Source organism: Pygocentrus nattereri, chromosome 8, assembly GCF_015220715.1.
Source record: "Pygocentrus nattereri isolate fPygNat1 chromosome 8, fPygNat1.pri, whole genome shotgun sequence".
NCBI lineage: Eukaryota > Metazoa > Chordata > Actinopteri > Characiformes > Serrasalmidae > Pygocentrus > Pygocentrus nattereri.
Genome location: NC_051218.1, coordinates 27,730,884 through 27,755,882, shown reverse-complemented (window position 1 = coordinate 27,755,882; position 24,999 = coordinate 27,730,884). Strand labels below are relative to the sequence as shown.

General features: G+C 39.6%; 1 long non-coding RNA gene across 1 annotated transcript in view; it reads right to left on the bottom strand.

Annotated features, from left to right (window-relative positions):
- Nucleotides 1–23,249, bottom strand: part of LOC108430893 — a 29,497-nt gene extending 6,248 nt beyond the window's left edge. Inside the window, exon 1 of the long non-coding RNA XR_001858108.2 lies at nucleotides 23,122–23,249. This is a non-coding gene — a long non-coding RNA (uncharacterized LOC108430893). The remainder of the gene's footprint in view (nucleotides 1–23,121) is intronic.
- Between the last annotated feature and the right edge of the window lie 1,750 nt (nucleotides 23,250–24,999).

Genomic DNA, 24,999 nt, shown 5'->3' with positions numbered 1-24,999 from the left:
TTCCACAACACTGAGTATTTCAATGTATTGACGATGATCTCTGACCTTTGGGTGAAACTCTTCATTGGTTTCTGAACCGTAGTAAAAGCTCCAGCCCCATAAACACGAGGCTCAGCGTGTTTCTTCACAGAGAAACTTCTGCTGTTCTGAAAGAGAGATTAACGACTCTGATGCTTTAATCTTATCTTGCTTGCAGTCTCTTCAGTAATACACACATTATTTTTGTCTGTTTTAACTCATTTAAATTTGCCCCAGAGTAGTTAGTGAATGTTCATGTCCATGTTGGTCAGTAAAATGGATCAGCATGTCAAGTTTTCTGTAATCTACTGTGTTTCCTAATACTGTGTAAAAGAAGCTCCATGCTGACTTAACTGTTGGATGCACTAAGACAGCTTCTTTAGAGGGTGTACGACTCAATTAGGCATGTTTTCTGCAGGGGAGTAGAAAGTTTCCCAATGAGGCTTTAGCCTTCAGAGAGACATGGTGTGGTGGTGCTGTCTGAGCACTTCTGCAGGATGATCAGGTCTCATGTTCCAAAAACAAAGCCAGTCATTAACCATACAGCTTTGCTAGTGTACATGTATAAGTGAGAGTGTGTGAGCTAAGATGTTTTCCAAACTTGCATTCATGGTTTCCAAAACATTTCAGGTATTTCAGGTTCTAATTCTCCAATTTAAGCCTTACAATATTATAAAGTTGTAAGTGTAAGCTTGAGAGACTTGCTTTTCTGCTCGTGATCCAAGTATACCCAAACATATCCAACATCCACACACATTCAGAATGCAATTCACCCTGCAAAGCAGACTCTTATTACCCAAGTTTCAGAGTAACAATGAAAGGTGACTAAAGTGTGAAGATCATCTAATTGTTGTCTTGCTCTCAATGATCAAAAATTTGTAAATCTGTGAATTTTTGGCTTTGTAAACTTGTGATTTATTTGGATGTCCACAAATTACACATCAAATATGATTTTTTTTTTAACATTCTTGTTAAAACTGTCTTTTCTGGAATTCTGTGAAGCTGCTTTGTGACAACATCCATTGTAAAAAGCATTATACAAATAAATTTGATGATTTGATTTGAATTTTTTAGATGCTGATTTTCAAATGAGGCTTATTTCATTCAAGGGTTTTCATGAAGCATTTTATAGCATGACCACTTTAAGGTCTTGCCACGGCATGTCAGTGGGTTTCAAGTCAGGACTTTGACTCTGCCCCTTCTAAACCTTAACTTTGTTTCTTTTGAGCCGTTCAGAGGTGGATTTGCTTGTGTGCTTTGGATCTCTGTCCAGCTGCATAACTCAACTGAGCTTGATCTTTAGGTCACAAACTGTTGGGCAAATGTTCTCCTTCAGGATTTTCTGATAGATAGCAGAATTCATGGTTTCATCAATTATTAAACAGGCCATCCAGGTCCTGCAGAACCAAAGCAGCTTCAGACCATCACCACAACCATGTTTTACTGTTGGTATAATGTTCTTATCAATGGTGGATGAAGTACACAAACCATGTGCTTGAGTAAAATATTACCCCAGTAGAAGTTCCTCCCTTTAGACCTGCACTTGAGTAAAAGTACAAAAGTATTTGCCTTCAAATGTACTTAAGTAATAAAGTACTAAAAGATTAATTATGACTCTAAGGTCCTGTTATCATTTTTGTAACAAGACTCTTGGTGAAACTCTAGTGTCACTTTTGGAAAACCAATCTTTTAATAAAATATCATTAGTTATTCTGACATGGATGTCGATTAAAAAACAAAACACTGGAGGCAAACAATTTCCATTAGGTAGAACCACGTGGCTCTCAAATAACTTTTTGCAAATATGCAACGTTTCAGTTTAAGATTTATTAGCTCAAATTTCAAATTTAATAAAAATTTGCTGTAAACACAGGTTCACAAATGATTTTCCTTCACTAACTTGCTTCTGTAATTTTCTGTTCATAAACATAAACTAGCAAAAACAAATTTACTATAAAATGAAAAGTGTTTGTATAAATTCAGAAAACAGATACATGCCAGTCACAACTGCTAAATGTCTGCTAAATGATCTAAATGTAAACTGCATGTGCACATATTTCTATAATTGTGGTCTATTTACACAAAGTTCATCATTTATATTGAATAGACTCTCCCAAAATTTTACACTGCTGCACTGATGTTGAACTGGATGCTTGCACTGGGTGGGTATGACCAACAAGCTCAAAACAAAGTGCAAACTCTGCCCTCTGCAAACTTGGTGCTCTTCCTTCATGCTTCTTTCATTTTAACATGTTATGTTTTTATGTACACGTGAGCCAAAAGGAACAACATATTTGACATAATTTAGGTATATAAAAAATAAGATATTTGACTTTGAAATGTAGTCAAGTGAAAATAAAAAGTTGCCCAAAATGGAAATTCTTCAGTAAAGTACAGTTACACAACAAAAGTACTTAAGAACAGTAATGAATTACATTTACTTTTTTTATTGTCTACCACTGGCTCTTATTGTGGAGTGCAGTGTTAGCTTTATGCCAGATGTAATGAGACCCATGTATTCCATAAAGGTTCATCTTTGAGTCATCAGTCCACAGAATCTCTCTCTCTAGCTGGGTTGTCTCTGGAGGAGTTGGCTGAAGGCCTCAGCATATGAATGTAGTTGAATCGCAGCAATCGCTCCCCTGGGCTCTGAGCTACCTTGAGTGTGTATGTGTGTGTGTGTGTGTGTGTGTGTGTGTGTGTGTGAGTGAGTGTGAAAGAGAAAGAGAGGGAGAGAGAGAGAGAGAGAGAGAGAGAGAGAGAGAGAGAGAGAGAGAGAGAGAGAGAGATAGGGAAAATGGGACAGCCTCAACCAATTGGATTTCCTGTTAAGAGCCTTTAGACGATGTAGGACTCAATCAGGCATGTTCCCTGCAGGGTAGCGGGAGGTTTTCCCAGGACACTTCAGCCTTCAGCCTGGGACACTGAGTCACTTCCAGCTCAATGAGAGCAATCCATCGTGTTGCTGTCTGAGCCCTCCTGGATCAACAGGATGACCAGGGTACTAAAACTAGGCCTGTCATTAACAGCTCAGCTTGACCATGTGTGAGTGAGTGTGATTTGAGGCTTCATAATGACATTTCCTGTTCCCATGGATTAAAACAGTTCAGGCTGACCATTTCAAGACTTATAAAATTATAAAGTTCTCATAAGCAAAAAGAGTCTGTAGTAGTGTGTCCACTCTTTCCCTTTAATACAGCATCCAGAATTGCTTCAGTTCCAGACAGTCCATTGTTCTGAGAACACTAGTGACTTTATTCAATTTGCAGATTTTCTTTTTGACCTATTATCTCAGTGAGGCTTCTTGACAGCTACACATCCTTTCAGACCCACAGCCCTGAATTGTCTTCTCACAGTGGAAGGATGGACCAGTGCGTGTTATCAGATCTGAGCTTTATTTTCTCTTCTCTCTCAAAGACAAAACCTTTAAATGCTTTTTATCTGATGGGGGTGGGGACGTTTAGTTTGGGAACGTCCAGTTTTTGTATTTTTACTAAAGTGGAATATCTTGTGTCCAAGATCTTGGAATCTCCAGGGAAATAAAAAGCTTGCAACGAATGACCGTTTTTTGTTTTTTTTTACTGGACACTAAATAAATAGAGGGTGTTATGTGCACAGTACATGTATGTGCTATTTTGCACAATGCTGTATGTCCCATAGAAAGCTGGTTATCTACTGTCTCTCTAGGCCTGTCTCTCTAGTAGACCCAGTTTCACGAGTTGCACTGAGTGGACACTAATGGATGTGGTTAAATATGGGTGAATGGAAAGTATTTTCAATAAGTTGCTGACCTGCACAAACATGTACAGACTACATAAAAGCTTCCATAAAATGTGGTGTGTGAGCAGTATTGTGTTTCTTTGCAGTGCTGGGAGGTTGCATTGACCACACAGTCCGGCAGTCTGCTCATTTGAAAGGAAGTGTCTGGACTGCGGCCAGATTTCTTGTTGCAAATTGTTTTATCTTTTTTTTTTTTTTTTTATCACTAGAAAGAAACGACAGAGAAAGAAAGTGTGCATTTGCCCGTGTTTGTGCATGTGAGCATTACAGGTTCCCTGATGTTTACCTACGTTAAACTCTTTTACCCCTTTGAACCTCCTACCTCTGTTTAGGTGGGCCGTCTCCAACACCACGAAAAACAAATAAAGCTCCTTTTTGCCACTGCAGGAGGAGGGAGTGATATGATTTTGCAGAAAAACAAAGAATAAATACTTAGTATTTATGTATTTATGGCTGTGATTGGGTAATCTCCCCCAAGCCTCAGTGCTGACAGGACGACGAGACGAGCCACAGAAGAATGAAGATGTTGCAGCCGCCTGTCTCTGCTTTTCAATCGTCTGTCTCACACATACGCACTTCCTGTCCGCTTTGTTTGCTTTGAGGTGATATTTTTTTTGAAGCAGGCTTAGAGGGATCAAATAAATGCAGGAAGAGCGTGTGGCTTTTTTTTTTGTTTGTTTTTGACGCACCTGTTTTTCACTTTTTTGCTTTTTTTTTTTTTGCTGGGATTACAGAGAGAGTGATGTGTGCGCTCACTGGCAGACACATCACAAAGCTAAAGGCTTAAAGGACATACTGGAACCACGCTCACTAACACAGCTCACCAATCCTCACACTTTGCAGTCGGGTCTTTCTGTATCTGTTCTCATCTGTATGAGTGAGTTTAACTGCTGCTGTACCACCAAACTCTCAGAAAAAAAGGTACTGAACTGTCAGTTTGGTGATAGCACCCCAGTGACACCTTCAATACATTTAGTCAGGGAACATAATTATACTATAATCTATTGAAATTATATTTTTATAAAGCTGCATTGGCTCCACACATCCCGTCTCTTCTCCGGGATTTTTATTTTATTATTCTGTGTGAAAGCATTAGCTTATGACAATTTTGTACCTTTCCTCTAGGAGAAATATATTTATGGTACACAGTTGGACCTTTAAACTACTGCTGTACCTTTAAGTAAACATTTACATTGTATGTACCTTGAAAAAGGAACAGAGTACAGTTCTGACAGTGTAACCTTAACCTCAGTAACCAGAACGTCAGTTTTGTTAGGATGCAATTATGGCTACATTCAGAATTCCTGATTGAATTCCCTCCCTGGAAGGATCCTTGATTTGTTTGGTTTTTTTTGTTGAGCGATTTAATAAAATCAGCCCAGAGCTGCCCTGAACTGAATTTTCTTGAACTCATGTTGTCCCTTTTGACAAACGCACCACAATATATACCCACAGTTCACAATCTGGCAGAGTAAAAAACTCTCCTGACCATGAAATGTAGTCATTAGACCTGCTGGTTAGTCAAACTCTGACTCTCGGCCCAGTCTATACCTCATTACTGCAGTGAAACGTGTCCCGGCTTGCAGCCCAGTCAAACTCTACTATAATGGCAAAAAAATGCTCAGCTCATTATCCAGGCAAACTTCACTACTGCAGTGAAAAAGTGTCCCAGTTAAAGTCTGCAAAAGCTGAAATTGTGAAACAGCTTTCTCCTGCAGTAAAAATGCGAGCTAATTAAAATAGCTTGCAAAGTCTTGCTTCAAAATAAAAAAATGCAGTGTATAGCTATAGTATTAGATGTTCTGAAGTTGTTGCTATAAGTGTACAAAATTAAGAAGACTGAGATGGACTGACTGTTCAGGTGGAGGTCTCATAGCAGATATCAGTACCACTTATAAATCTGTTTAGGCTGCTTTAACTGCAGTGTGAACATATTCTATATAGTTATCTAAGTATGAACTGAAGCAAAAAAATGATGTAGTTTGGACAGCTTTCATATTGACGTATTTGCATTAACTCAAAAGATGAAGCATGGATATGGATGACAAGTAACAACTGATTGGACAGATTTTATGACATACATTTGGTGATATTTTGGAGCCATGCTGTACTATGGACTGACTAAGCCTCTAGGTATTAAGCATGTCTTGTTTTTCTTTGTCTTCTCATATTCTAAAGCAAAAAGCCACGAGAGGTAGTGCATTTCTGTGATTCTCCCATGATGAAAAGTGAGGCAATCCATTGTACCACCGAGGGTTTACAGTTTTTGTAGGGAAAATATTCCACATTAATACATTATATAATTATAGATACAATTGTGTGTGTGTGTGTGTGTATGTCAAGTGTAGTTCATTGTGTAGTTTAGAGCTGATGAAGAGATGGTAAAATATATTCACTTGTCAAAACAGTGCCAACAATTCTGTCTATGCAGGTAGAAAAGAAGGTATGTGGAGAGGAGACTATTATAAGCACTATGTCGGTGTTTGTTCTAGACGGACTTCTTCAGGGGTTCTATCCACTTATATGGTGTGGACCAAGGTTAGCATGGCAGTTTTCACACTTGCTTGTACCAAGATTCATTTTACTAAACCAAATCCGTAAACGTAAACATGTCCTTACTTTTTAACAAGCTGCAGCTATCGGAGAAAAAAAAATTGTGTGAAGACCAGCCAAATGTTCCCACAATGACAAATGTTCATGCTTTTATCATCCTGGAGACATTTGGGCACCACCAAAAGAGAAATGCAGAGATAGTGTGTAAGAGAAAGAGAGAGATAAAGATCTATGTGTAGGAGAGAGGGTGGAAAGATAAAAATGAGTGCAGGGTGAGAGGTGCAGGCTGTTGTGCCATCTGTTTGGCATAAAGACAGCACATAAACAGAAAAGTACCAGTGCCTGTATTTGTTGAGGTTTGTTAGACACGATCTTAGTTCTGCAACCCATGTGTTCCTTAAGGATGTCTGGATGCAGGTCACTTTGGAATTAAATATAGTGATGTCTGATTGGTTGAGGTGGCTCTCAGCTCTGGTCTGTCAGTAGAAGGTCCAGCCCACAGAGACTCTCTCTCAGATGAAGGTTTGTAAGAGGTGTGAGTTAGTGGTTACTTTTCACAGTGAGGTCCACTGATTCACAAGTATCTCTGAATAAAAGCCATATTTTAATAACTGTATGATTATTTTACTCAACTCCGTTGAAGAGATTTTGCTGGTTTCCAAAGAAGACGCATTTTCCAGCATATCGTATGATCTCATGATAAGATGGAAAGGGCAACTCTACAGATTCAGACATAATAATGACTCAATGAATAACAAATATACAGAAAAATAACAATAATATCCAAGTGATAAACAGAGGCCTGGTCACCTGACACTATGAAAGCTTCCCTTATTCGTAGCAACAGGACATCAGAGCCGTGAGCGGCTGTTTATCCGAGCTGTGCACGGTGTCTGCCTTCACAAGATATTGCTAAAAAAATCTTCACCTCACTTAATTACCCTACAAACACTGTCACAACAGACACATTTCTGAAGAATGTGTGTGTTTACCTGTATGAGTGCATGTGCATAACAACTCCCACCATTTAATTGAGCAGTGTGTCTGTTTATGTATGTGTTCATGTGTCTAATAAGCAAGGAAAAGGCTGGCAAGGCTTAAAGTCACAGTTAATTTCTTTCATTTTATGAAAGAAAGACAGAGAAAGAAAGAAACACACACAGAGAGAGAGAGAGAGAGAGAGAGAGAGAGAGAGAGAGAGAGAGAAAGAGAGAGTGAGAGAGAGAGAGAGAGAGAGAGAGAGAGGAGGAGCAAAAGTCACATTCACTTTCAGTAGCCATCATGTTTGTGATGCAGATACCTGCTAGGATTTTTCAAATCCATAATTCATGGTTTGTTTTTGTTTATTTATTTGTTTGTTTCTCTCTTTTTGTTCCTGAATGTGAATTCTCTGTATTTTAAACCACCACTTGTCTGGTGCATGACAGCATGAGTATGTGCGCAGACTTCAAACACACAAACATCATGTTTAAACGCACCACCTTCCAAATGACAGCACAAAACTACAGCCTGAAGTTTGGAGTCACGCACCCTGTCAGACTACACAGGTGAGAAAACGCATTAAAGTGTCAGAAAGAAAGAAAGAAAGAAAGAAAGAAAGAAAGAAAAGCACTGGGCTGAGCAAAAAGAGAGAGAGAGACTGGGAGAAATCAAGAGAAAGAGGAAAGAGATTATCAAATTCATGGAAAACCAAATTTCCTTCACTTTTGTTTTTCAAATAAAGGAATATAATGTAATATGTAAAAGTGATTAAGTTTCTAAAACATACCAATCACTCCTCATTCCATATATGAAAAGAGCTGTCATTTACATATGACTATACATCTTGTAGAGGTTTAAATTCGCCTATTAATGCAGAAGTTATAAGGAGAGTTTCTGCTCTGATTGGGTTTTTGTTTGAAAATCAGTACATGACTCAATATGTTTTACTTTAACATTCATGGGTGTGTTTATATGTTGAAACTTTTTCATTTTCACTCCATAAATCCACTTTACTGAGATTTTAAAGTACTGTGACATGAGTTTTTTTCAACTTTAGTTTTTTCCACGCCTGCCAGCTCAATAATGTACGGCTGAAATAGATTCTATAAAGCTTTTCCCACCTAGCAACAGTTCATATGAAAGAACACGAGCAAATGATGCATTATATTTGTTCTATGCTAAGCCAGAATACAATCTTCCATTGTTGTCATTCACTCATTTATTCATTTTAGTGTTTGCTACACAGTGGCCTCACTGCAGAACCACCTTGAAATGACCTCTGCTGTTCATCATGATGATGCCTGGATTTCTTCCAGTTAGATTGACTAAGTGATGTAATCTTCATGCAACTTTAACCCTCTGGGGTCCGATAGTATTTTTTGTTATATACAACTTGATGCACTATACTACATGCAGTATCTCACAAAAGTGAGTACACCCCTTACATTTCTGCAAATATTTGATTATATCTTTTCATGGAACAACACTATAGAAATGAAACTTGGATATAACCTACAGTAGTCAGTGTACACCTGGGGGTAGTGTTCCATGGCGAGCGCCTGGTGGCTGGGCAGCCCACGTAATCCGTCCGGGCTCAGCCCGAAGAGGCAACGTTGGGAGGCCATGTGGGCCCACCACCCGCAAAGTCCAGCATGGGGGAGCGGTGCAGTGCCATATTGGCAGAGGGAGATTGTGGGGAGGCCCTAGGTGGCCTAGGCCCCTGCAGCAGAAACTAGCTCTTGGTACATGGAATGTAACCTTACTGGGGGGGAAGGAGCCGGAACTTGTGCAGGAGGTTGAGAGGTACCAACTAGATATAGTTGGGCTCACCTTCACCCACAGTGTCGGCTCTGGAACCAAACTCCTGGATAGGGGTTGGTCTCTCTCCTACTCAGGGGTTGTACAAGGTGAGAGGTGCCGGGCGGGTGTGGGGATACTCACAAGACCCCAGCTGGTGACCATGCAGTTGGAGTTTGTCCCGGTGGACGAGAGGGTCGCTTCAATGCAAATTAAAATTGCAGAGAGGAAAACTTTGACTGTTATTATGCACCAAACAACAGCTCAGAGTATTCTGCCTTCTTGGAGCGAGTGGGCGGGGTTCTGGAAAGGGTCCCGCCTACAGACTCTATAGTCCTACTGGCAGACTTCAATGCTCACATTGGCAATGACTTGGAGACCTGGAGAGGCGTGATTGGGAAGAACTGCCTGCCCGATCTAAACCCGAATGGTGAATTGTTACTGGACTTCTGTGCCAGGCATGGATTGTCCATAACAAACACCAAGTTTGAACACAAGGATGTTCATAAGTGTACATGGTACCAGAGCTCCTTGGGTCAAAGGTCAATGATCGAATTTGTTGTCGTTTCATCTGACTTGGGACCGTGTGTTCTGGACACTCGGGTGAAGAGAGGTGCTGAGCTGTCAACGGATCACCATCTGGTGGTGAGTTGGATCAGATGGGAGGGAAGACTGATGGTCAGATCCGGTAGGCCCAAGCGAATAGTGAGGGTGTGCTGGGAACGACTTTCAGAGGCCCCTGTTCGGAATGATTTCAACTCCCACCTCCGGGAGAGCTTTTCTCACGTCCCGGAGGAGGTAGGGGACATGGAGTATGAATGGACCCTGTTCAAAACCTCCATTGTGGAAGCGTAGCTGTGGCCAAAAGCTTGTGGGCGCCTGTCAGGCCATCTAGCTGAAGAAAGAGGCCTTTAGGGATTGGTTGGCCTGAAGGACTCCCGATTCAGCAGATAGGTATCGACAGGCAAAAAAGGTGGCAGCTGCAACGGTGGCAGAAGCAAAATCCAGGGCATGGGAGGAGTTTGGTGAGGCCTTGGAAAAAGACTTTGTTCGGCCTCAAAGAGGTTCTGGACAACTGTCCGGAGACTCAGGAGTGGTCAGGGTGGCTGCGCTCAAGCTGTATTCGGCAAGGGTGGAGAAAATGTGTTATTCGAATGTCTTCCAATGAGGATATTGTCGGTCGGTGGAAGGAGCACTTTGAGGAACTTCTTAATCCGGGAGACATGCCTCCCTCACGGGAGTCAGGGCCAGAGGCTTCTGGGGTGTCAAGTTCCATTTCCAATTGTACTCCTCACCAGGGCTCCACCACACATGCTGGACACCATCTGAGCCAAACAAGTTGATCTTTATCTTCACAGGACATGGTTCCAGTAATCCATGTTCTTGGACTACTTGTCTTCAGCAAACTGTGTCTTGTGCATCAGTTTCAGAAGAGGCCTCCTTCTGGGATGACAGCCATGCAGACCAAGTTGATGCTTTGTGCAGCGTATGGTCTGAGCACTGACAAGCTGACCTCCCACTTCTTCAACCTCTGCAGCAATGCTGGCAGCACTCATGTGTCTACTTTTTGAAGCCAACATCTGGACATGACGCTGAACACGTGGACTTAACTTCTTTGGTTAACCCTGGTGAGGCCTGTTCCGAATGGAACCTGTCCTGGATAACCACCGTATGACCTTGGCCACTGTGCTATAGGTCAGCTTTTGGGTGTTAGCAATCTTCTTATAGCCTAGGCCATCTTTGAGGAGAGCAACAATTCTATTTCTCACATCCTCAGAGAGTTCTTTGCCATGAGGTGCCACGTTGAATAGCAGTATGAGAGAACTGTACCCAAAACATCAAACTTAATGGCCCTGCTTCCCATTTACACCTGAAACCTTCTAACTCTAACAAGTCACATGACACCATGGAGGGACAAGGACACAATTGGGCACAATTTGGATATGTTCACAGTGAGGTGTACTCACTTGTGTTGCCAGCTATTTAGACATTAATGGCTGGGTGTTCAATTATTTTCAGAGGACAGTAAATCTATACTGCTATACAAGCTGTACACTTTAAATGTGAGGGGTGTACTCACTTTCGTGAGATACTGTATATCAAAATGTTCAGACCAATCTCAGCTTTTTCTGTGATGAGGTCTTTTTAAACTAGAGCTCTGTGTACAGACACAATTCACCCCTAAAGTTGAAAAAATTGAAGTTCAGCTGTAGAAATTCTTAATATCTCTTGTGAAGACAGCTTTACTGATGTGAATGACCTGTTTTGGTGTTGTTTACCTGAGGATCACAAGCAGTGGAATATTTCAGTAAATAGTAGATAAATGTTCCCTTCATCACTACTTTCCAAACTCGCTGCAGCAACTTCAGTAGCATGTATCACCAATGTGGGCTGAATGAAGAAAGAAGGGTTTCTGGCATGCTAGTTCAATCCTTAGTGATTTCCTGAGTGTCCACTGGTCAGTTTCACATAAAATATAGACAGACACACAAATAATACATAAAGTAAAGCTTCCATCTTGTTTGGTAATGAACAACAATGGTTGCAATCATCCCCACTGTGTGAAATACTTTTTACAAAATACCCAATGAAAATTGTGACATTTGATGACATTGAACAACACTGGCTTGATCCATCAACTGACTGAGTTCATTTGACCAGCTGTGAACAACAAAGATGGCCTCAAAAGATGGAGCTTAGCAAAAGGTATAAATATTTTTTCTTTGCTGGTATCTAGTCAGCTTTACTAGGCTTAGCTACAGTTAATTTTAGCATGCTGACTGTTTGAGATGTTTGTTTTTTTTCAAGCATTTGTTCTGCTTTGTTAAACAGTAACATTGCATAAAATGTTAGTCAAAATATGATATACAGGGATATTTTAAGTTTAGCAAACAAACAGTAATGTTGCATTAAAATGAGCAGAAGTGTGTTGAAAAACTGCACTTAGAAAATAACAAACCATAGTTTGATGGAGGCATGTAAACTTTTGCATACATCTGTATGAGAAATTATAGCTGCTACTGTTGCTGACTAATGGATTACCAGAATGTGTTGTAAGCAACTATACTTTTGAGCTGCTTCATAAAACATTTAAGTTTGGAAATTATGTTGCCTGCAACTCAAAAGCTTCAACTAGTTGGTTCTTCATGTTCTTCATGTATCCTGAGGATACTCAGCTAAGAGGCTACGTTCCCCTCCATTTGGTAATCTCATGTACCAAAACCAAGGAAAAAAGCTGCAGAATTCAGAGGTCAAACAAGCAAGGAACATGGTGTCCAATAGGTGCCGGTCTAATGCAGATTTGTCTCTGCCCATCCAGAAACCACGTCCCACTGAATCTATCAGCTCACTGTTTGCTTTGTAATGTCCTCAGGTTTCATGGGTTAATGAACTGTCATCGTCACAGAGACTTGTGAACCTGCTTGAAGGTTACCCAGGCGACGGCGCACTGAGCCCGTGTCATCTTAAGTCGCCAGCGATGTCAGTCAGAGTGAAAGCCATTACCCAGAGGCCCCTGGGAGCATGCCTCCTGCCTCGCCAGGTAAATCGCCCGTAATTGTGTCGCCTGCCCGACCGGAAACAACTTTAGCCCCCGTTTATGCCTCCACACACGCACACAGCAGCACTGCCGAGCACATAAATGCGCTTACACACACACACACGCACACACACACACTCACACATATGCAACTCAATCCTCGTTTAGAGCTCAATCTAAGAGTTTTAGGAGGCAAACACACTCAAACCCCAGCTTTTTGAGAAGACTCTGGTGTTGTGGCCATATTTTCCAGACTTTATTCAGTCCCACATTATATTAGTGTCTCTAATAACTCGGTAGTTACACAGAAATAATGTACACATCAACAATATAACTACTGGTGATATTCAATGTTAAACACTGTAGTGGTGCTGCTTCTGTAAATACACGAGTGTATCAATTTCAGTTTTCTACCTAAATCTGGATTGTTGTAACATCATGTTTTCTCTAATGGAAATATCAATGTATACATTTGTATGAGCCTCTTTTCAAGTGAATTGGAATTGCCCATCTGGAATTACCTGTAATCTGTAATTTTCCTGTACCTACAAACAATACAAAAGAACTGAACACTAAAAGTTTTAATAATAATAATAATAATAATAATAAATTTTATTTAAAGCGCCTTTCAAACACCCAAGGACACTGTACAAATAAAATGGGAAAAAGGGTCAGATAAAGCAAAAAATAATATAAAACAATTAGGAGTTATTAAAAGCAGTCCGAAACAGGTGTGTTTTCAGTTCAGATTTAAAAGTCTTGAGTGATGTGCAGGAACACAGGGAAATGGGGAGCGAGTTCCATAACTTTGGGCCAACAACGCTGAAGGCTCGTTCACCGAACCCTTGTAGTCGAACTGGAGGAACAACCAACAGGTGAGCATCAGCGGAACGGAGAGAGCGAGCAGGACAGTATCGTGAAACTAAAGAGGACAAGTAAGGGGGGGCCAGGTTCTGTAGTGAACGGAAGACCAAGAGTAATGTCTTGTACTGAATGCGGTATTGGATGGGTAGCCAGTGAAGGGATATCAGTTTTGGGGTGATGTGCTCAGAAGATTTAGACCATGTCAGGACCCTGGCAGCAGAATTCTGCACATGCTGGAGCTTCTTTATTCTACTGGCAGGCAGTCCGGCCAGCAGAGCATTGCAGTAGTCCAGTCGACACGTAACAAAGGCATGAACAAGAGTTTCAGCCGCAGTCAGTGAGTGAAGGGCGGAGTTTAGCCCTTCTTTTACATAGTATTTAAACAGGTGGCTTGATCAAATGACATGAATTAATACTGATCTGTAATAAAGATAAACTTTTTCAAGGTAGATAAGACATCTGCTATTGCTGTGTTGATTCTGTCCCATGAGGAATTCAATCTGTTCAGGTAGACCTTATTTATATTGCTGTAATATAAAACTCTAAGTTGTGCTGCAGAGATAAACCATGATTTGCTTTAAATAACCCTGTGAAGATTAGCCATGATCTACTTTAACAGCCCTACTTTCCAGACCACCTGTATTGTGTACTCAGGAAACTGAAAGAAGTGACAACCCAGAAATGCAAAATCTCACAAAGATCACATTGTAACCAAACTGGTTATCTGTCAGTAGGGCACACCATGTTACAACATACAGTAGTTACAACATGACATAATAATGACTATATAAAGTCCAGTTTAAAAATGGCTATTAGTTCCCATTACAATAATACGTTTTTTTTTCTTCTTTTTTCCCCAGTTTTCTCCCTAATTTATGGCTAATTCCACTCACTGTTCAGTTCCCCCTTCATATCAGCATCTACATTCCACCCACAGGACCTGAGCACCTGATATCATTTGCACACAAAGTTAACCACAACCATTAAGGTTCTGTCAGCAGCATCTTCAGTACAGCAGTTCTTTTCCTAATTGACTCAGAAACAATGGACCTCATTCACTAACATCTAAATTTGCTTCTTAAATGTGTTCTTCAGAAAAGCCTAAAGATAGACGTTAAAAACTTTGTAGAAAATACCATATTTAAGTTTAAAGATATGTTCACTTCTATTCATTTAAAAAGTCAACAGAACATTTGACACATCATCTGACACTCTTGAATATGATATGCACAACTTTGAAAAAAGAGTCATACTGGCTCCTCTGTTATTCTGAAATTCTGTGATTTAAAGAATCAGTTTGTGAGGTCTGTTGAACAGGTTTTTAACAGATGTGTGTAGTTTGGTTAAACTTGTCAGCGGGTTTAGGGAAAAATGGAGCATAAACCTTAGCATATTTAAACAACTGACACAAAAATTGGGTCTTGAGGTTCATGTTGGCAGATCAAGGCTCGAGGATGACCAATATGGACAGTGTACAGAAGCAGAAGACTGTAAGCTACACAGATACAGAGTGAAGGCCAGCGTTGACAGCTTTGAAAGTCACACACACTCATCCTCAGTGGCTCTGCTGTTTGTGCTACGGCAGGTGTTTTTTGATGAAAGTGGACATAAAAAGCAAGGCAGACCAAATACTGAGAGTTATGAAATATAAACACTCGCCACCAACCCATAACACGTTTATGCATCAAAGAGCTGCAATGTTGGATTTGAGAGCATAACCTGGCAAAAGGTTTATAAAGCCTTGGGGTGCAGATATGCACAGATGCAACACTGAAACATAAAACTTTAAACAGCACAGACACGTGCAAAAAAGAGAATTTTGAGAATTCTTTTTCCGCAGTAAGTTCAGCTCAGCAAGGAAACAGAGACTGTGCACCAAAATGTTTTTTAGAAAATCATCATATTTAAGTCTCTGTAGAGGATGTGTTAAGTTATTTTCGCATGTCAACAAAGCATGTAATTTGAATGTCCATGATTAAAATTCGCATACAGCTTTACTTTTAAGAATTTAGAAAAGTGATCAACAAAAATGTATTTCATGTAAATGAATACCAGCGTAAAGTAGCAAATAACTAATTTCTATTAAAAGTGTATTTTGAGTTCCTTTTTAAGCATAAAGACATGCATTTAAGTCACTCTACAGATGCGGCAGACAGAGATTAAGTTGAAAATCCTTGGAGTTTCCCTTTAACGTGACCACATGTCCCTGAGTCTGGCAGAACAGCGCTGGCTGACATGAGATGTGTGAACATGATGTTCTCCATAAGGCAGCAGAGCTTTTCACTGTGTATTCTTACAAAGTGTCACATTAGTGCTGATGCTGAGAGCGAGAGAAAGAGAGAGTGAGAGAGAGAGAATAACAGACAGAGAGAAGTTCCTGTTCCATCCTGTTGTTCTACTGCACTCTCTCTCTCGCTCTCTCTCTCTCGCTTCAGCTGATGTGCAGAGTACAGGTGTGACAATGCTGACAGTTTTATTACCACATCATCAGTTCAGTGTCACTTCCCACTTTCCCTTTCTCTCCCTACTCTCTTTTTCACTCTGTTAATAATAAATGTACTGGCATGATAATATTGACCATATTAAGTTAATTATATTAACCATGTATCATACAGTATCGTGCAAAAGTCAGAGACCCTCATTTATTTAGTTTGAAGTCAAAGAGATTCAAAAGACATTAGATTTAAGATAATACACTTGCAAAAACAAAAGGGAAGTAAAAGGAAAACAAGTGAAAAGTAGTCTTTTCTAAAACAAGACAAACATTTATTTAAAAAGATATAGAAAAAATGAGGTTCCTAACAACCACCTGGAAGACCTGAAAACTGTTCGCATCAGATAAACAGTGCTTAAAGCTTTGAGAAATCTTTGAGAAAGAAGAGAAAATCAAGCTGCTTCAGATCTGAAAACATCCACAGGTGTTTCTGTCCATCTTTCCACTGTTAGAAGACAACTCAGTGCTATGGGTCTGAAAGGATGTGTAGCTGTCAAGAAACCTCGCTGAGAAAAGGAGACAGACACATCTAACAAAGAAGTTAAACAGTGAACTGACCAACCCAGGCTCCATACATCAACATAACTGAAATGGTTACTTCAGAAAATTATCCACCAACTTCTATGATCTTCTGTTAATTATATGCTATTGCATATAATCAGTGCTGCATTATAGCATAAAGTCAGCTTTCCTAAATTAGTTCACTATAAGCTTGTGTCACAAAAACAAATGTGTGTCCATTCTGTTCATGACCCAAACTGAACTGAGACTGCAATAATCATCTAGTAGAACAAACCCCGAGAGGATGGGTCTGTCAGCCATTTCCTGACCCAGTGGATGTATTTATTTTGTTGTCAAAGTCTTAGATTAATAACTTTCCAAAAGCGCTGCAGCACGAATCCACCAGTTCTACAAGGTGAGAGACAGGTGACATGTATTTCAGCACCTCTTCATAGCCTCATAACTCTGGATGTGTGCCATGAACGATCTCATGATTACATGGAATGGAAAGAGCGACTATACAGATTCAGGAAATGTTTGAACCAGATTGGATTATTACAAAGATATTAATAGAAACACAGAAACATCTAATCATCAACCCCAGAGGATAATTGCAGGATGAGAGTGGACTGTTTGAGGAGATAAATATACTGTTCAGTATTTGGGCCTTGCAGAAAATCATCCTGTGACTGACACAGCAATCAACATCAGTGCTTTTACTGTCAAGCAGCAAACCCTGTTTCTGAGCACAAACCAATTCATTCATCGATTTAGATTAATTAACATTTACTAACACTAGGTGTAATTGTGGATGTCAAATGGCACAACAACCATCTTTACCAAGACTAGCATTAAATGAACTTTAACTAAAGAATATACAAATGAAAATAAAATATTTAAACATCTTACCTTCAGTGCCACACATTCTATTCTAAACAGTACAACAATACTCTGAAACAGAAAGCACACATTTGATCCAAAAATTGATTACAACTGATTAAAACTAATTTTGAGAATTTCACAAAACATTTAACACAACATAACCACCAGAAATCACCATATGAAATGAAGAAATTTGAACAGAAATTTAGAACAGAAAGATATTTTACTCATCACTAAAAACAGATACGAGGCACTAATAACACTCATACATACACTCTTAAAATAGAAAGTTCATCAAAGGTCCTTTAGCAAAGAAAATGATTCTATATAGAACTCTGAACACTCAATGAACCCTTTGCATGATTAAAGGGTTCTTTGCATCATGAAACTGTTCTTCAGATTGATGGAGAATGTGTTCTATATAGTTCATAGAACATTTTTGAAAAGGCACCAAAAAGGGTTCTACTATTGTTACAAGCCAAAGAACTATTTTTCTGTTCTACATAGAACCCATTTTGCTAAGAGTGTAGAAGCTAATCCTATGAACTAGAGCACAGTGTCTTATGTAGAAATCCAGTTATTAGGGGTTCAAGCAGGTTTCAATAGATTTTGACTATCTTGACTGTTATCACAGAATATCTGAGTCATAGAACAGAAATATTTACCAAATAAAAAAGGAAGAAAGATATACATTTTCCATTGATGTTTGCAGAATTTCATTCAATATGAAAGAGTCTATTACAGAATACTCCAAAGGGGAGAAGGTAGCAACATAACAGTAAAAGTGCAGTGACCATTAGCAAGAGAACAGTCAGATTATTATGAGCAGAGTTATGGTGTGACTCAGGGTTCCAGTCTGGGTCCAATAATGTTTAGCATCTCTCAGTGAATTAGCAGTTGGATTTGGCTAGAGAATCTCTCTCTCTCTCTCTCTCTCTCTCTCTCTCTCTCTCTGTGACTGTTTTTTGTTCTGCTCCTTTCTTTTCCCATTCATTTCTGTTCTGATTTCATATCTCTAATAGCTCATCTACTCAGCTTAATTCAATTCAGTCCAATTCAAACTTTTTTTTTTCAATTCATTTTTTGTCATTGTGACTGTATTATAAGTAAAATTTTGTCAAAGCACAGCAGGGTATAAAAATAACCTGTTTCCTCTGTTCATAGTTCTTCTGTTTATTGTCAAACCAACACATCCTATCTTCTGCTACAGTCAGCCATGACATTGGCTCGTCAGTAGTTTTTTTTTTCTTTTGTCGTTGTTTTAACTCGAACATTCCCCTCTATTGTGGATGAATGAACACGCCAAACAGACAAGGTTTTACCAAACTGCCGTCATGGCTTTCCCCTTCATCTTCAATTCTCTCTCTCTCTCTCTCTCTCTCTCTCTCTCTCTCTCTCTCTCTCTCTCTTTCTCTCATTGTCTGAGATGATGATTTTTTTGTCTTTGTGCTGCTGCTGCTGTGTAATAAGGAAGCCATTGTCAGGAGCCTCAGTGGGTGTGTGTATGTGTGCAAAGACTGCAGGGAGGTCTAAACGCATATCATCTCCTCTCCAGTTGTAATAGACAGTCGATATGAAGTCTCTCTCCTTCTCTCTCTCTCTCACTCTTTCTCTTTTCATCTTTCTTTTACATTCCTCCTGTCCTCCTCCCTTCCAGCTCACTCACTTTAGTTCAACCAAACACCAACAGTGCCCCCTACAGGTCCCATGTGGTGATTCTGCTCCTTTTTTGGAGGACACTATGTGTATCATATAGGCTGTATATCTACTGCACATCTACCAGAAGCTTTGGCACCACAAAACTGGAACTGCACTTTTCCATTAAACATTATAGAGAAAGTTCTAGTTTTGTGGGTTTGGTACTCACTAAAGATACCAACAGGACGTAATACTATTGATGAATGTTCTCTTCTGTCTTTGGTAACACATGCAGCTTAAGCCAGTGACAATTTACCAAATTATTTAGTTTTCAAGAGAAAGATAGTCACTAAGCACTATTACATCACAAATAAGTGCATCAGAAGGTAACCTAAGATGGTGTGTTAATTGCTTTTAGAAGTATTGTGTTGTAGAAAGTTCATTAAGATGACATTATTAACAAAAAAGGAACTTTCCAACCAATTTTAATGCATTTTTACTTCCAAAGCCTGTACATACAGGGGGATAGGACCAAAGAGAAAGGAAAAATAGAGCACTAATGATGATGAATTCATCATTTTTCTTTTAAGTACTGCAACTAAAATGTGCTCACACTAGGTACAAACAGGTGTTTTTGTTAACCTGGACACTTTTAAAGTCAGTGTGTTGCTTTAGTGCTCTGCCACAAGCATAGCGTTTCTGCTGCCGTCATGATGCACCTTTTGTGGCCGGCAACCATGGAGCTCTAATGAATCAACACAAATACACATAGAGAGTCAAGCTGGTGTCAATTAAGAATTTTACACCACATTGCAGTCTGTTAGCTTCGGACTCGATATGAAAGACTGCATTTATGTATGTGTTCATTTTCAAAACTTGACATGTATTTTTTCATCCATAACAATTAGACTTCATGTGAATCAGCCTCTGTTCTAACAGGAGGAAACTCCTCAGTGAATTCACAGATCACAGCATGTTAAATAATCTTTGCACCTTATTCCAAACCCTACCTCATGCTCAAATGAGTGCTGTGTCGGCACCCTCCTGTCTGTGTACTGTGTCTAATGTCTGTTTTATTTATTGTGTTTATTGTTTTGTTTCTGGTCTAATTTTTTTGCATATTTACATCTGCACTTATGTTTGCATTTTGTATTGTGTATTTTGTTCCATGTTGTGCTGTGTTCCTTGGAGGAACATAATTTCACTCCACTGTGTACTTATACATAGATGGAATGATAATAAAAGCCTTGTAGACTTAACCTGACTTGAATGGAAAGAGCAAGTCTTAAACTGTATTTCTGTGCTTTCTTATCACAAAGATAAACATTTAGAGAAACACTGAATTTGATGCATAGTTGAACCCAGAGGGTTAATGTTAGAAAGTGGCAGATGTTGATTTCAAAGGCATCATGCAAACAAAGACATGCAATTTCCAGTTTGAGCGCAGAGGTACCTGCAGATTGCAGGTTATATATGGATTGCAGGTTATATTGCAGATTGCCGTTATATATGGAGCTTGTGAGCAAACTTAATGTCCAAAAATGAGCTTTGCTGTTAAACTGCATATGCAGCAAATCCTCAAAGCTGACATATAACTCACAAAAGTCCTGGCATTTTTTAAATTAGACACAATAAAACCAATGTTGTATAAGCTAAGACTCTGTTCTCTATCATATCTCTTCTTTTACTCATATGCCATACGCCTAGGTATCTATTTTGAGATAAGCAAGGCCAAATTCCCATTAAATTAAATATCCATCTGTTTTCCTTGTGGACATCTACCTTTCATTTTTTATGCAATCACTGATGATTTAAAAGTTAAATTTATCCTAAACACCTGTACTTTGACAGTTACTGACAGTAACAGTAGTTATTATCTGCTGGTAATAAAGTAAAACAGAACATGTGCTTTACAGACCTCCATGAAGAAGCTGTTCAATAATTGTTCAGCAACAAAGATTTAGAATAAAAAGAATTGCACAAAACAGAACCAGTACCCAACATAATACTCCCAAACTGGTTACAACAAGGTACAACCCCAATTCCAATGAAGTTGGGACATTGGATTTGCAAATACTTTTCAAGCTATATTCAATTGAATACACTACAAAGACAAGATATTTAATGTTAAAATGGATAAACTTTATTGTTTTTTGCAAATATTCACTCATTTTTAATTTGATGCCTGCAACACGTTCCAAAGAAGTTGAGACAGGGGCAACAAGACTGAAAGTTGAGGAATGCTCAAAAAACACCTGTTTGGAACATTCCACAGGTGACCAGGTTAATTGGAAACAGGTGAGTGTCATGAATTGGGTATAAAGGGAGCATCCCTGAAAGGCTCAGTCATTCACAAGGGGCAAGGTTCACCACTTTGTGAACAACTGTGAGAGCAAATAGTCCAACAGTTTAAGAATGTTTCTCAATGTGCAACTGCAAGGGATTTAGGGATTTCATCATCTACAGTCCATAATATCATCAAAAGATTCAGAGAATCTGGAGGAATCTCTGCAAGTAAGTGGCAAGACAGAAAACCAACATTGAATGCCCGTGACCTTCGATCCCTCAGGCAGCACTGCATTAAAAACCACCATCATTCTGTAATATTATCACATGGGCTCAGGCACACTTCAGAAAACCATTGTCAGGTAACACAATTCGTCGCTCCACCTACAAGTTAAAATTCTGCTATGCAAAGCAAAAGCCATATATCAACAACACCCAGAAACACCGCTGGCTTCTCTGGCCCGAGCTCATCTGAGATGGACTGACGCACAGTTGAAAAGTGTCCTGTGGTCTGACGAGTCCACATTTCAAATTGTTGTTGGAAATCATGGATGTCGTGTCCTCTGGGCCAAAGAGGAAAAGGACTTTCCGGATTGTTATCAGTGCAAAGTTCAAAAGCCAGCATCTCTAATGGTATGGGGGTGTGTTAGTGCTCATGGCATGAGTAACTTGCACATCTGTGAAGGCACCATTAATGCTGAAAGGTACATACAGGTTTTGGAGCAACATATGCAGCCATCCAAGCAACGTCTTTTTCAGGGACGCCCTTGCTTACTTCAGAAAGACAATGCCAAGCCTTCTGCACATGTTACAACAGTGTGGCTTCATAATAAAAGAGTGGAGGTACTAGACTGGCCTGCCTGCAGTCCAGACCTGTCTCCCATTGAAAACCCATGGAATGGGTTTCCATGGCTGAGCAGCTGCCTTACATCACCAAACGCAATGCAAAGTGTTGAATGCATTAGTGTACTAGAGTCCACCACTGGACTCTAGAGCAGTGGAGATGTCACTCTAGTCATATGGGTGTGAAGGCAGATGAGAGAATACTTTTGGCAATATAGTATACATTGGACAAAAAAATCTAATAGTATATTTGGAAGCTATTAAACTCTGCAGCTGTGTTTGTATTGATAAGTAATTACTATGAAGGCTATGACAGCCTATTGGCTATGAAAGATTATTGTTTCTGAATTTGTTAATTGCTAAAACATACAGTTATGACATAGCCCATTACAACTTACCTGGAGTTTTATGATAAAATCAGTCCAAATGCAGAGTTACATGTTATAGTTACCAAACAATATTAACCAAAATTTCTGTTTAAAATTTATGTCTAGCATCATGACATAAAATAAAGAAAATCCTGTGAAATTGGATGGGAAAGAAGAGCAGACATTCAGTGCCACTGTCTGCATACAGGATGTACTAGCTGAATGAATCTGTAGCTGAAGCACAAAGGTAACATATAGTTGGGTATCAAAGTTTGTGTCATGTTGAAGTGAAGCAAATCTTCTTAAAAGGAACAAAATTAAATAACATTTTTCTTCATTGCCAATTTTAATATGTTGGGGAAAGAAAAACTATAAAATGTGCCATAACTTTTTCACACTCCACTTGTAGTCCAAAATGTTAAACTCAGCAAATAAACAGTTTTTGTGTATTAACATGTGCAGAAGTTTGCTTTCTGTAGAACTTGTTTTCACTTTGAAAATCAACAGAAAATGTCAGCCGCACCCAAACTTTTTCATACAACTTTACACCAATGCACAAAAATATCATGACCACCTACCTAACGCGCTCTTGGTCCTCCATGTGCCACCAAAACTGCTCCAACCCACCAAGGCCTGGACTCATCAAGACCAATGAAGGTGCCCTGTGGTATGTGGCATCAAGATGGTATCCTTTATCTCCTGTCAGTTGTGAGGTGGAGCCGCTGAGGATCAGATTTCTTGTTCCAGCACATCTTACAGATGCTCGATTAGATTGGCATCCAGGGAATTTGGAGGCTGAGGCAACACGGTGAACTCTTCATCATGTTCCTCTTATCATTCCTGAACAATGTGTGCAGCCTGGCAGCGTGCACTATCCTGCTGAGAGATGCCATTGCCATCACGGTGTCTACCTGGTCCACAACTATATTTAACATTTGAGTGACGCCCATTAGAGTGCCCAGAGCATCACTCTCCCTCTACTGGTTTGTTTTCTTCCCACAGAGAATCGTGGTGCCAACACTTCCCCAGGTAAACAGCACACACATACCCATCCACATCAGACCAGTCAACCTTCTTCCATCGTTCTGAGGTCTGACTCTTGTAAGCTCACTGTATGTGCTTTCGCCAGTGGACATTGGTTGACATGTGCACTCTGACACTCTGTGGCTGCACAGCCCCATACGCAGCAGGGTGTGATGCACTGTGTTGTCACCATCATTAAACATTTCAGTGATGTGCCACAGTAGCCCATCTGACAGAATAGCCTTTGTTGACCTTGTGTGAGCTTTTGGAGCCCAACACCCTGTCGCTGGTTAGTCCCTTCTCAGACAGGTTTAGAGGTCCTCACTACTGCTGACCAGGGGCACCAAACAAACATTCCCCTTTTGAAGATGATCCAATCCAGTCATCTGGCCATTATGATTTGGCCCTTGTCAAAGTCACTTAGGTCTTCACATCTGACCATTGCTCCAATAGCCAAAATGTCGACTACAAAAACCAGCTGTTCACTTACCATCTGATATGTAATCAACATTATTTGTTTCATCTGTGAGTTGTTATAATGCTTTGGCTTACAAATGAACATTTGCCATATGTATTTTCACATGAGCCATGATGTTAGACTAGAGTTTGAAGGTTGGATCTAAATAATGAACTAGTGGACTAAAGAACAAAAACATAACATTATTAGCCGGTAACAGTTCTTAAATGAACATTTCAGTTGTTTAGGATGATTAGAGTTAAGGATGATTAGGTGCTTGGTTGTATTTTTGATCCTTGCAAATTATCTTTTGTTTCTATTTTTATTTGTGTGTGTTGAACTGTTTCTAAACTGGTTCAGCAATGCAGTTTCCCTTGAATATGAAAGAATGGTTGGTTGCATACTATTTGCAGTTGCAAGTTTGAGATTAGTCTTTTTCCAGGCAGTGAAGGAATAAAAGCTGTAATCAGTGGCACCAAGAACAAGTGATAATGGGCCAAATATGGCATTGTCTGCCAATCCGAAATTTCAAACAATTGTGGAGAATACGCAAGCATTATCCAAATGTGTTGCAGAAAGACGTGTGCAAAACCTTCAATCTCCATTTACTTTCAGTGAATAGTGTCTGGGTCTGCTGGTTGGAATGAATGACATGTTTACCATTTCTCAAATGCAGAAGAACAGAGACACACAGCATAAACTTTCAGGGTGGAGATGCAGTCTCTGTTATATAAAGTCATCTAAGACAACATTAAACTTTATTCAGTGCTTTTTTTCCTCACAAGTAATCACAGACAATTCCCAGTGTCATTTTGTAGTGGGTGAGGACTCCACTATATAACAGCTATGACAGCTTCAAATCTTGAGAAGGCTTTCCACAAGGTCTAAGAGTGTGTTTATGGGAATTTTTGACCATTCTTCCAGGATCACATTTGTGTAATCAGGCACTGATGAATGAGAAGGCCTGGGGCGCAGT